The sequence below is a fragment of the Scatophagus argus genome, chromosome 1 (assembly GCF_020382885.2).
Source record: "Scatophagus argus isolate fScaArg1 chromosome 1, fScaArg1.pri, whole genome shotgun sequence".
Lineage (NCBI taxonomy): Eukaryota > Metazoa > Chordata > Actinopteri > Scatophagidae > Scatophagus > Scatophagus argus.
The window spans coordinates 2157007-2166583 of record NC_058493.1 but is presented as its reverse complement, the minus strand read 5'-3'; the positions used below and the strand labels follow the sequence as shown (position 1 = coordinate 2166583).

The following is a 9577-nucleotide window of genomic DNA, read 5'->3' as shown; positions in this document are numbered from 1 at the left end:
AGCATGCCACTAATTGTTGGCTCACTCATATCTTTTACACGTCATTATGAGCTCATTTATTTCAAATGTCTTTTGGATTTGTCTGAGTTGACAAGATGTACAGACAATAACTGAACAGGTGATAAGTCATGCATGAAATCTTAATCAGACAATCAATAAAAACATTTTGGTAACTTAGTATCTTTTATTTTTATTTGCTTATTTTAGTTTTCTGTTTTCCCTTCATTTGTATACTCTGTGCTTATTGATTTACTTGTTTAGTTATTTATCAGCAATGTTTCCATTTGACCTCAGTATTTCTAAAATCCTGGATACGCCCCTGCAAATATGTTGTTTTTCAAGCAATTAGGAATACCCCTCCAAAACACACGCACACGCGCGCGCACACACGTGCACACACACACGCACGCGGTGGGCGTGTCTTTCCTCCAGCTGGAGTAAATAGAGGCGGCGCTGCAACGTGCGCCCCGGACAGGGAATGGCCGTGTCTCTGCGCTCCGGTACCGGCTGACACATTGGCAGCGCTCCGCTCCATCACTGCACTGCTCCGGGCTGTGCGTCTCCCAGGCTCCGGGATCAGACGTGGATTTTATGCTACAGGTCGGTAGGTGTCTTTCACATCTTTTGTCTGGGGCGTTGGTGTGTTTTGTAGGTGTGTGTTGATATTGTGGTGCATCTAGAGCGGGCACTTCGGGGCCACTGCGAGCCACAGGTGTGCTGGAAAAAAAAAAAAAGATCGGTGTCGGTAAGCGCGGTTCGTGCGCGGGGGGCCGACTGAAGACGGTCGCGGTCCGTACATCGCGGCAGTTTGTGGGTGCTGGCTGGACTTTTGCACGCACGCCGCTTGTTCCGCCAGGACTTTAAAAGCAAAGGTAAGTGCACTCCCGGTCGGTGCGCGCTGATGGCATCGCTCCGTTTCCAGCACACTCTTTAATAAACACGTCACCTCGCCGTGGTCATCCCGCGCGTGCGGCTGGAAATGAAGCGCAAAAGTATCTGCAAATGACAAAGTGTGGGTTTGCTCTGCTGAGGAGCGCAGTCTCCACCAGGACACGGTGAGGGCAGCACCGGTGTTCTTTTGCGGCTTCACCTCAAGATGCTGCAAGTACTCTGCTTTTTGGAGAGATAAGCCACCTTTAAAAGTGTCTACACTGTAAGATCTTAAACAGAGAAAGAAGATTATGCTTTTCTGAGAAGAGAACGTGCCCAGATCCGCTCGTGCTTACCCAGCTGCTATTTACCACCAGTTTCAAGCAGCCGCGTGCAGGTTTCCCTTCTCCTGCACTCTGTGAATGGCGCGCACTGTTCAGCAGTAGTTGCAGTGGGACTCCGGAGGAAACAAGTGCACTATGCTCTTCGGTCTCCTTCCAGCAGGTCAGTGGACCATTTCCTCCTCAGTATCTGCGGGGATGATGCTTGTCAGCTGTGTTTTCTGTAGGTCTTCTGTACATAAATAGGTGGTGTCAGGAGTCCAAAAAAAAAAAAAGTCTCCTAATGTAAACTTTTCTTTTCTGCACATTTTCTATATGTATACATTTAACTTTAAAATATATTTTTCTGTACATTTATTTCTCTATGTAACTGTGTACTTGCTGTGTCATACTACTAGGATTCTAATTCCAGGGGAGAAAAGTAAGCATATATTTGTTTTGGATTTATAAGGTCAGACTGAGTGATTTTGATTCTGAAATATCAGACTTTAAAGGTCAGTATGTGTAATAAGTGTGTATCTGTACGATACTACGATAACTACTCAAGTAAGTAGTCACCTAATACAAATACAATATATTCCATCATTAATTTTTGTTTAGTAATAGTTAGCATTAATTATACAGTTGACCAGCACAGCATTAAACTGTCTTGATGTCATTACCATTCATTATGACTGATAGTGATTGTTACCGTTACCTCGCAACCAACTTGTGCTTGTACTGTCTTTTAAACAAACCCCCTTTTGTCTTGTTATGCTGCTAAACTCATCCGTGGTTTAAGCATGTTATGGTGAATCTGTGTTTTCAACTGCAAACTGTGAGGACCAACTGGAACCCGTGCTTGTGTTGATGAAATGATGATGCCTCTGAGCTGTCTGCGGCACTCTGATGCCGTCCTGTGTTCCCCCATCACCTTCAGAGTCCTCCCGATTGGTGACATGCTGATGAGGAAGAGAACGGCTCTGTAACACAGGGTACGAGTAGGAGTAGGACAGGGAAGAGTGGCAGTGATGATGATAATAAGGAGAAGGGTGATGACATCCTGTTTTTGCCCGAGTGACCTGTGCTGTATTGACCTGATTGTCAGTGTGTGGGTGTTAATGATGATGACGATAAGAGCAGAGAATATTAAAATGCGTAGAAAATCTTGAAAACTAACCAGCTCCGGCTTCACACACTCCCAGTGTGTGAGAGTGGAGCAAGCATTATACAAGTTTCAGTGTAATGCAAAATTCTATGTCATCTACAGCTGACTTGCAAATGTACAGGCTGTTGCAAGAGCTGCTGTGCACGAGTGTGACTGGCACAGTGTGTGTGTGTGTGTGTGTGTGTGTGTGTCCGTGAGATATTTTTCTTATTCTAAGCTTGCATCACGTATGAATCTGTAGCTGCTCTGAAGTGTCTGATCTGCTGCGACTGCTCTGAGTTCAGATGAAAGAAACAGCAGTGTTCTATGTTAAAGTCCAGTGTTTTGTTGACTCGCCCAGCCACCCTGGCCTCCCCACCCTGGACTTTGTTGTTATATCATCATCTCACTTCCTCCTTTGTTCCTGTTATTACTATGGTCACTAGAGGGCTTTGTCACTTGAATGTTGTTTTGGGGTACTTACTGAAACCACAGTTCTGTTGGGAGGCACTATGCAGCATAAGCATCATGTAATAGACAACAGACCTTGCCTTGCTTTGCCTTGCTAACGAGCATGTCGTTACTCACACTTTAAGATAGTAATCAGTAGGGATGAGAGAGTGCACCATTACCTGTACTTGTATCTGTTTAACCAACAGAATTATTTATCAGTATCCTCACTCAGAACTGGTGGTGCTTAAATCAAAACTTGTTGATGCTGAAATTGATATGGGTTGATCAGATTACCTGATTATCTGTGCAGGGTCACGGGGGGCTGGAGCCTATCCCAGCTAACAGCGGGTGAGAGGCGGGGTACACCCTTGGACTGGTCGCCAGTCCACACAAAAACAGACAGTCACACACTCTCACACTCACACCTAGGGGCAATTTAGAGTAGCCAATTAACCTAATGTGCATGTTTTTGGTATTGTGGGAGGAAGCCGGAGTACCTGGAGAAAACCCACGCAGGCACAGGGAGAACATGCAAACTCCACATAGAAGGGCCCAGACTGGGATTCGAACCTGGAACCCTCTTGCTATGAGGTGACAGTGCTAACCACTGCACCACCATATTTATTATTTATTGGAAATCTATTTACAGAACTTTTTTTTTTACAGAACATAACTCCAATGAATAATCAGCTACCTACACTGACACATTTTATTTGGATGATACTCGTACTCATAAAAAGTACCTTATTAAAGTATTGGTTGATTACTTGCTCAGCACTAGTAATCAGTCGCATAAACCTCATTTTACACGTTGTAGTGATTCCTCACGTGCTTCCTGAAGCTATTTGTGGCCATACTGACATATCATTGTGAAGTCACTGTTGATTGCACAGTGTAATGGCTACAGAATAATGATCAGTGTTTAGGTTGGTTCCCTATAAACCTCACTTTCACTTTGCTGTCTGTCTGTCACTGGGTACAAAATCTCTAGGGAAAATGAAAGCTGGATGGTCATCATTTCTTTTATGTCTCCATTATAAATTAAATGGATGAATAAAGTTTTGTTCTGTGTTGTTGTTAGATGGTACTCTGAAGAACATGGAATACACGCCAGCTGTCTTTGTGACAGCGGCACCAACAATGATACCACTTGGAAATGCTGAGGGTCTATTTCCAAATGGTAATGGTGAGAGACTTTTGTATGAACGATAGAACTGAGTGGTTATTCAACTTAATCCAGTTCATGAAAGCACTGGCATTTATTGCTCGAACACTGAGGGTGCTCTGAACACACCGGCCATAAATGACTGTGGAGGCCACAATATTTTGTGTTCCTGAATTTGTTTTAATCTTGCAGGGTATTTAGTAAGAGTGATAATGTAAATGAACAGGGCTGTGGTTGGGTTAATTTGAATGCAGTGCTGCTAATTAAGACCTGGGGTTAAGCTGTTAAAGATGCATCTTGAGCATATCTGACAGCAACAGAGAATGAAAGAGTGTGAAAGTCCTCTGCTGCTGAAAATATTGACTGAAGAAACCAGGAAGTGCAATTACACAGTTGTCTTCCCGCAGGAAAGAAGGAAGGCTATTGGGGAGAAAATACACTTCAGTTTCAATTCAGTTTATTTATATAGCGCCAGTTTACAACAAAAGTTATCTCATGACACTTTCCAATAGAGCAGGTCTAGACCAAACTCTTTAATTAAGTTGTAATACAGAGAACCCAACATTGCCCCATGAGCAAGCACTTGGTGACAGTGGCGAGGAAAAACTGCCTTCTATCAGGCAGAAACCTCGGAGCAGACCCCGGCTCAAGATGGGCGACCATCTGCCTTGACCGGTTGGGTTGAGAGAGAGAGGGAGAGAGAGAAAGACTTAGAGAGAGAGTGAGGGAGGGGGGGTGGGGGTGGGTTGTATGACTAAACAGTAGTAACTGCAGCAGGAGGTCCAACCACTATCCATGAGAACCTGCAAGATGAGAAAAAATGACAGTAAAATAATTCTAGCAGCTCAAAAAAGGGTATTGCATGAGCGACAAGCATGCAAAATGTTCATATTCTGCCGCAATTTCCCCTGAGTGTCTGCTGCACAGGTGACGACTTGTTTGTTTAGAATAAGATCTGCATAGTTAGTCTGGACTGTGATGATTAAGACAGTAGGTTAGCTGAAAGAGAGAGTACAGCACCAACCACAAAAATGCAAGGCTTAAGAAATAGATCAAATTACCATGTGTAACGTTAAAGGTGTTGCTTTTAACAACAAACCTGCAGAGCTCATTGCTTTAGTGTTACTTGCCACAGATTCACTGTCAGTGCTCTCATCAACCTGATTTCAGCAGCATATAGCTGTTTTCTACGGAGAAGTTCTGATAAACCCCTGCAATTTCTTGGGGCTGGCAGGCTGTCAGGATAAAGGGAACCCCTGCTAGTCCAATAGATCTTTCTTTACTGCCAAAAATAACTTTGAATATCCATTTCTTCATGTAGTTTGAAATTATATTTTGAAATTGCGGGTATGTTTCTGGCCTCGTCTCCTTCTGCTCATCCGCTGTGTTGTATTTTTGTCTTTGTTAGTACTGCAGAAGTCAACGATGATGTAAATACTAATCAGTGCTGAACAACATGCAGCACAATAGTTCGATTCGCACTGTAGTTCTCAGCTATTAGACTGTTAAGAAATTAGCTTTGTTAAATGTTAAGCCAATGCGCTAGCTGAGCTAACTTGACCTTTTGCTGCTGTACAAATATTAGTAGAACATAACATTAGTCAAGTTGACAACAATGCAAGGCAGTCAATTAGGGGAAACCTTATAATGCCTGTAAATGCCACATGGCAGATAGATAATGTTAATGACTAGATAAAGAGCTAAAGTTTTTCTTCAGGCATTGGTGGAAGCCCCACCAGACTTAAAATGGTGAATGTTTGACCTAGATAAGATGGACACAAACACAGCTCCATATGAATCCTAAAGAGGTTTAAGATGTAAGATTTGATACTTCAACATTTCAACATAGGTGATGGGATGATGCCAATGTTTGATGGAAGTCTCTTAAGGCGACTGTTTTCTGACAATTACATCTTTACATTCAAGTTTAGAAAAAACTTTAAACTCAAACAAACAAAAAACAATGAATACAGCTTTAATCTCTCAAAGCAGAAAAATCAGATATCAGTTAAATAAAAGTGGCATGTGCTTTTGGATTACTCAAAAAAAAAGGCAGCAACAAATGTAAGCATCACAAGTGCATAAGGAAAACAGACACACACACACACACACACCTTTCGTGGCCTTTCTTGTATTTTGTCTGTTAAAAGCAATGCTTTTCCAAGGTGAGTAAGACTGCTCTTGGCGGAGAAAAGGCACTGACTTTCCAGTGTAGGCTGGACTTTCTACACACACATCCACACATACAGTCAGAGACATACTGTTAGAGGGAAGAACTGGCAGAAAGCTGCCACCGTGGATGATTGGGCTGCCAGCCAAAGGCCACAGTTTACTTGAGGAAACCATCAGCTCTCCAACCTCAATTGAAAGAGGAAAATTTCTCTCCCCTCTGGTCAGGCCTGCTGCCTGTGGGATGTTCTCTGTTTTCTCCTCTACTCTGCTTTGCAGAATAATAGCTCTATATTCATAGATGAAGTTTCCCAGACAGAACCTTTTTTTAACCCATTTATCAGCTGTCCTAATGGACTGTGAAATTGTTTAGAGCACTTGTTTTCATGCCTTTACTTGCTATCCTCCAACAGAAGTTGGAAGCTCAACTTAAAACCCTCCTCCATCCAGCCCATGGTCTTAATTAATGAAATAAAACAGCAGTGAAGGTATAACTAATTCCGGCCACTGCCATGGCACTACAACAGACATCTGCTCATGCTTTCTGTACATGTCTGTTCTCTCTGTGAACTGATGTTATCCAGACAGACAAAATACAGATATGCACCTCTATGGCTCATGTCCACGTGCCACCGCAGCGGCATGAACACTGACATTAAACACAGCCACGTCCTCCAGACTGTTTTGTTTGAATCCCAAGAGTCCAATTTAGATCAAAGCACTGGGAAGAGGGGTGTAATGTAGCACACACCCAGTGGAATTGTTGTTTACCCACTTTTTTATTTGCAGAAATTGAGGTTACCACCTTTTGCAGACTAAGAAAAGACCCCTGTCGGATATAAATACAGTAGTACACATATTGTTAGCACATTGCTAAATGTGCAAAATCAGAAACAAGCACTGAGTTGTGGAATACAAGAAAGAAAGATTTCCATGCCACGAACTGGCACCTGTTCATCTCATGTAAATGTAATTCTTATTTTGAGGCAAGCAGCCAACTTGAGCTTAACTTTCTCCTGCCTCAGCTGACATTGTGGCTTTGCTCTGGAAGAGTCCAATGGCTGAAGATGGATTACAACACTCCTATCTAGTCGTCAAGGGTTTAAGAATGGCACAACAACTAAACTGATATTGTTTTTTGAGAATTGATACAGTATCACAAAATCGCAATACTCAAGTATATCAATGCTCTCTTACACTCGTAGTATCAGTTAGGCTACACTGATATTGAATTAGACACTTGCACACTGTAACAGCAATGAACTTTTCAGAGCCACCTATCAAACCTGCAGGACATATGGTTGATACTCACAGAAACACATTCCTTGGAGTTCTCCTTTAAGGGCAAAAATATTAAAAGATATTTTGAAGCACAGTTGTTTATCTTTTTTCTTTCTTCATAAAGATCTGTCGCCGAACAGCAAGAGCAATGGCCGCTAGTTACTGAGCACCAAACTGCTTTAAATTCAGTTTCCAGTCTGAGCAATCCTCAGATACAGATGTTTACAGGTGAATATCTTCTTCCAGAACTCTTCTCATCCACACAGAGCAGAAGTCAACAGGGAATATGGTTGGAGGTGTTTTGTTGATTCAAGTGTGTGTGAAGCTGCTGCAGGGCCTTCATGCAACAGGCCAAGAATGTCTCAGCGGTAATTAGTAGTTTTTAAGCAGTATCAGCACAGGCATGCTGTCAACACAGATAAAGGAGCTTGTCTGTGCTCTGGAAACAGCAGATCTCAACATGATACTACTGCACCCACCCTGTATTAATGGTGCTGGAGCACACTCACACACAAGTTACTTGGAAGTCCTGTTTATTAAGCCTTGCCTCTAATGTGCCAAGATATGTGTTTGGATAGGCAAAGTCTCATTATTCACATATGGAAGGACTCTAAGGTGTGTGCATACATGTGTGTGCGCAGGCGTTTGTGTACATATCCTGCAGTGGACCGTGGCATGATTACACACTCAGAAACAGTGGTCCAGTGAGCAAGCAGGGGACATTTTGGAGGCCTTCACAGTATGTAATTTCACTAGGGGTCCCTTCAGAAAACCAAAACATGAGAAGATAAACTAAAGAATTGCCTTTGGTCTTAAACAACCAATCAATCAGTGATATTATATCTTTAGAACATGCTAAAATCATGTTTCTTCTTCTTCTTCTTCTTATTGTTATGCACAGGAGTACTTGAACCTGTCTCTGACAGGGCAAGCTATTTAGTCTGCTTGACATCTTTCTGGCTTCTGCGAGGCATCGATGAGCTCTCAGATTGTATCTTGATAATGAGGCTTTTATTGGTGGTCTCCAAAAACTTTTGGCTAGTGGAAGACAAGGCTATAATTCTGTAGTGTTAACTCGGAATTAGATAGGATTAATTAATATTCATACTGTTGCAAATAATCCAAACTCTATTATCTAGGATTTATTTTATATAGTATTTAAAATAAATCTGAGCGGCTCCTTCAGCAGCAGACTGCTACACCCTCAGTGTAGGAAGAAGTGGTACCACAGGTTCTTCATTCCCACTGCTGTTATACTGGACAACTCAACAGTCTAGTCCTCATTTCCTCCCTATCCTTACAGAACTGTGCAATACTTACCCACATTCATCACCTTCCACCACTATGCTGATGTGCATATAACCTGTATAGCGGAAAATTTACAGTGTTTATTTTAAAATCGTTCATTTATAACTCTTTCTATTTTTGAAACAGTTTTGCACACTTTTTGCTTTTTGCACTCTATTCTGTTCTTGTGAGCTGCCGCGACAAGTGAATTGCCCCACTGTGGGATCAATAAAGTTCATCTTATCTTATTTATTATATTATTTATAAGGTTATTATTTCTAGTTTCATTACAATTACATAACACAAGGTTGGTCTGAGCAGTGGTTCAGTGGATAGTCTTCTCCTTGTTATGGATATTCATCTAAATACTGATTCATGTCTCTGCCTATGTGTCTCTGCCTTCTCTCTCTCTTCTTGTCCAGAGCTGCTGTTTGACTTGTGGTGCCTTTACAGGGATTATTTGCAGGAAGCAAAGAAAGTATTTTGTCTGTTCTCATCATTACTTACTGACACATACACACACACATACACACACAAGCTTAAATATACAGATAGTATGCGTCATATCACATATTCCCTGGAGCCTATACTTTTTAATATTCAACCACTGACACAAAGGGTCTACACGGTGTGTTACCATAGTGTGTCCTTTGTGCTGTGTGTTGAATAAAACATGTGAATCTGCTGTTGATGGGTTTCATCTCTCATCTATATGCTGGCTGTCAATCACTTCTCCTGGCTGCTGTCACTGCATCAAGTCCTGTCCTGTCTTCCTTCCACTGATGTGTGTTTGAACACTGACTTTTGGACTGAGGCTAAAAATACTTTGTGGCATTAAGCAGTACCTCAAATGGGCCGGCAGTACTCACCAGTACTGATTATTTT

The 9577-nt window shown here is 42.1% G+C and overlaps 1 protein-coding gene across 2 annotated transcripts in view; it reads left to right on the top strand.

The window, feature by feature from the left end:
* Positions 1 to 448: 448 nt before the first annotated feature.
* The window catches only part of LOC124058912 (cell migration inducing hyaluronidase 1), a 157745-nt gene continuing 148616 nt past the window's right edge, over positions 449 to 9577 (top strand). Inside the window, exon 1 of one of the 2 annotated variants that reach the window (XM_046388653.1) lies at positions 449 to 600. The gene's annotated coding sequence lies outside the window, so the exon portion shown is untranslated. Of the gene's footprint in view, positions 605 to 9577 lie in introns of both variants that reach the window. The other variant, XM_046388576.1, reaches the window with a different exon arrangement.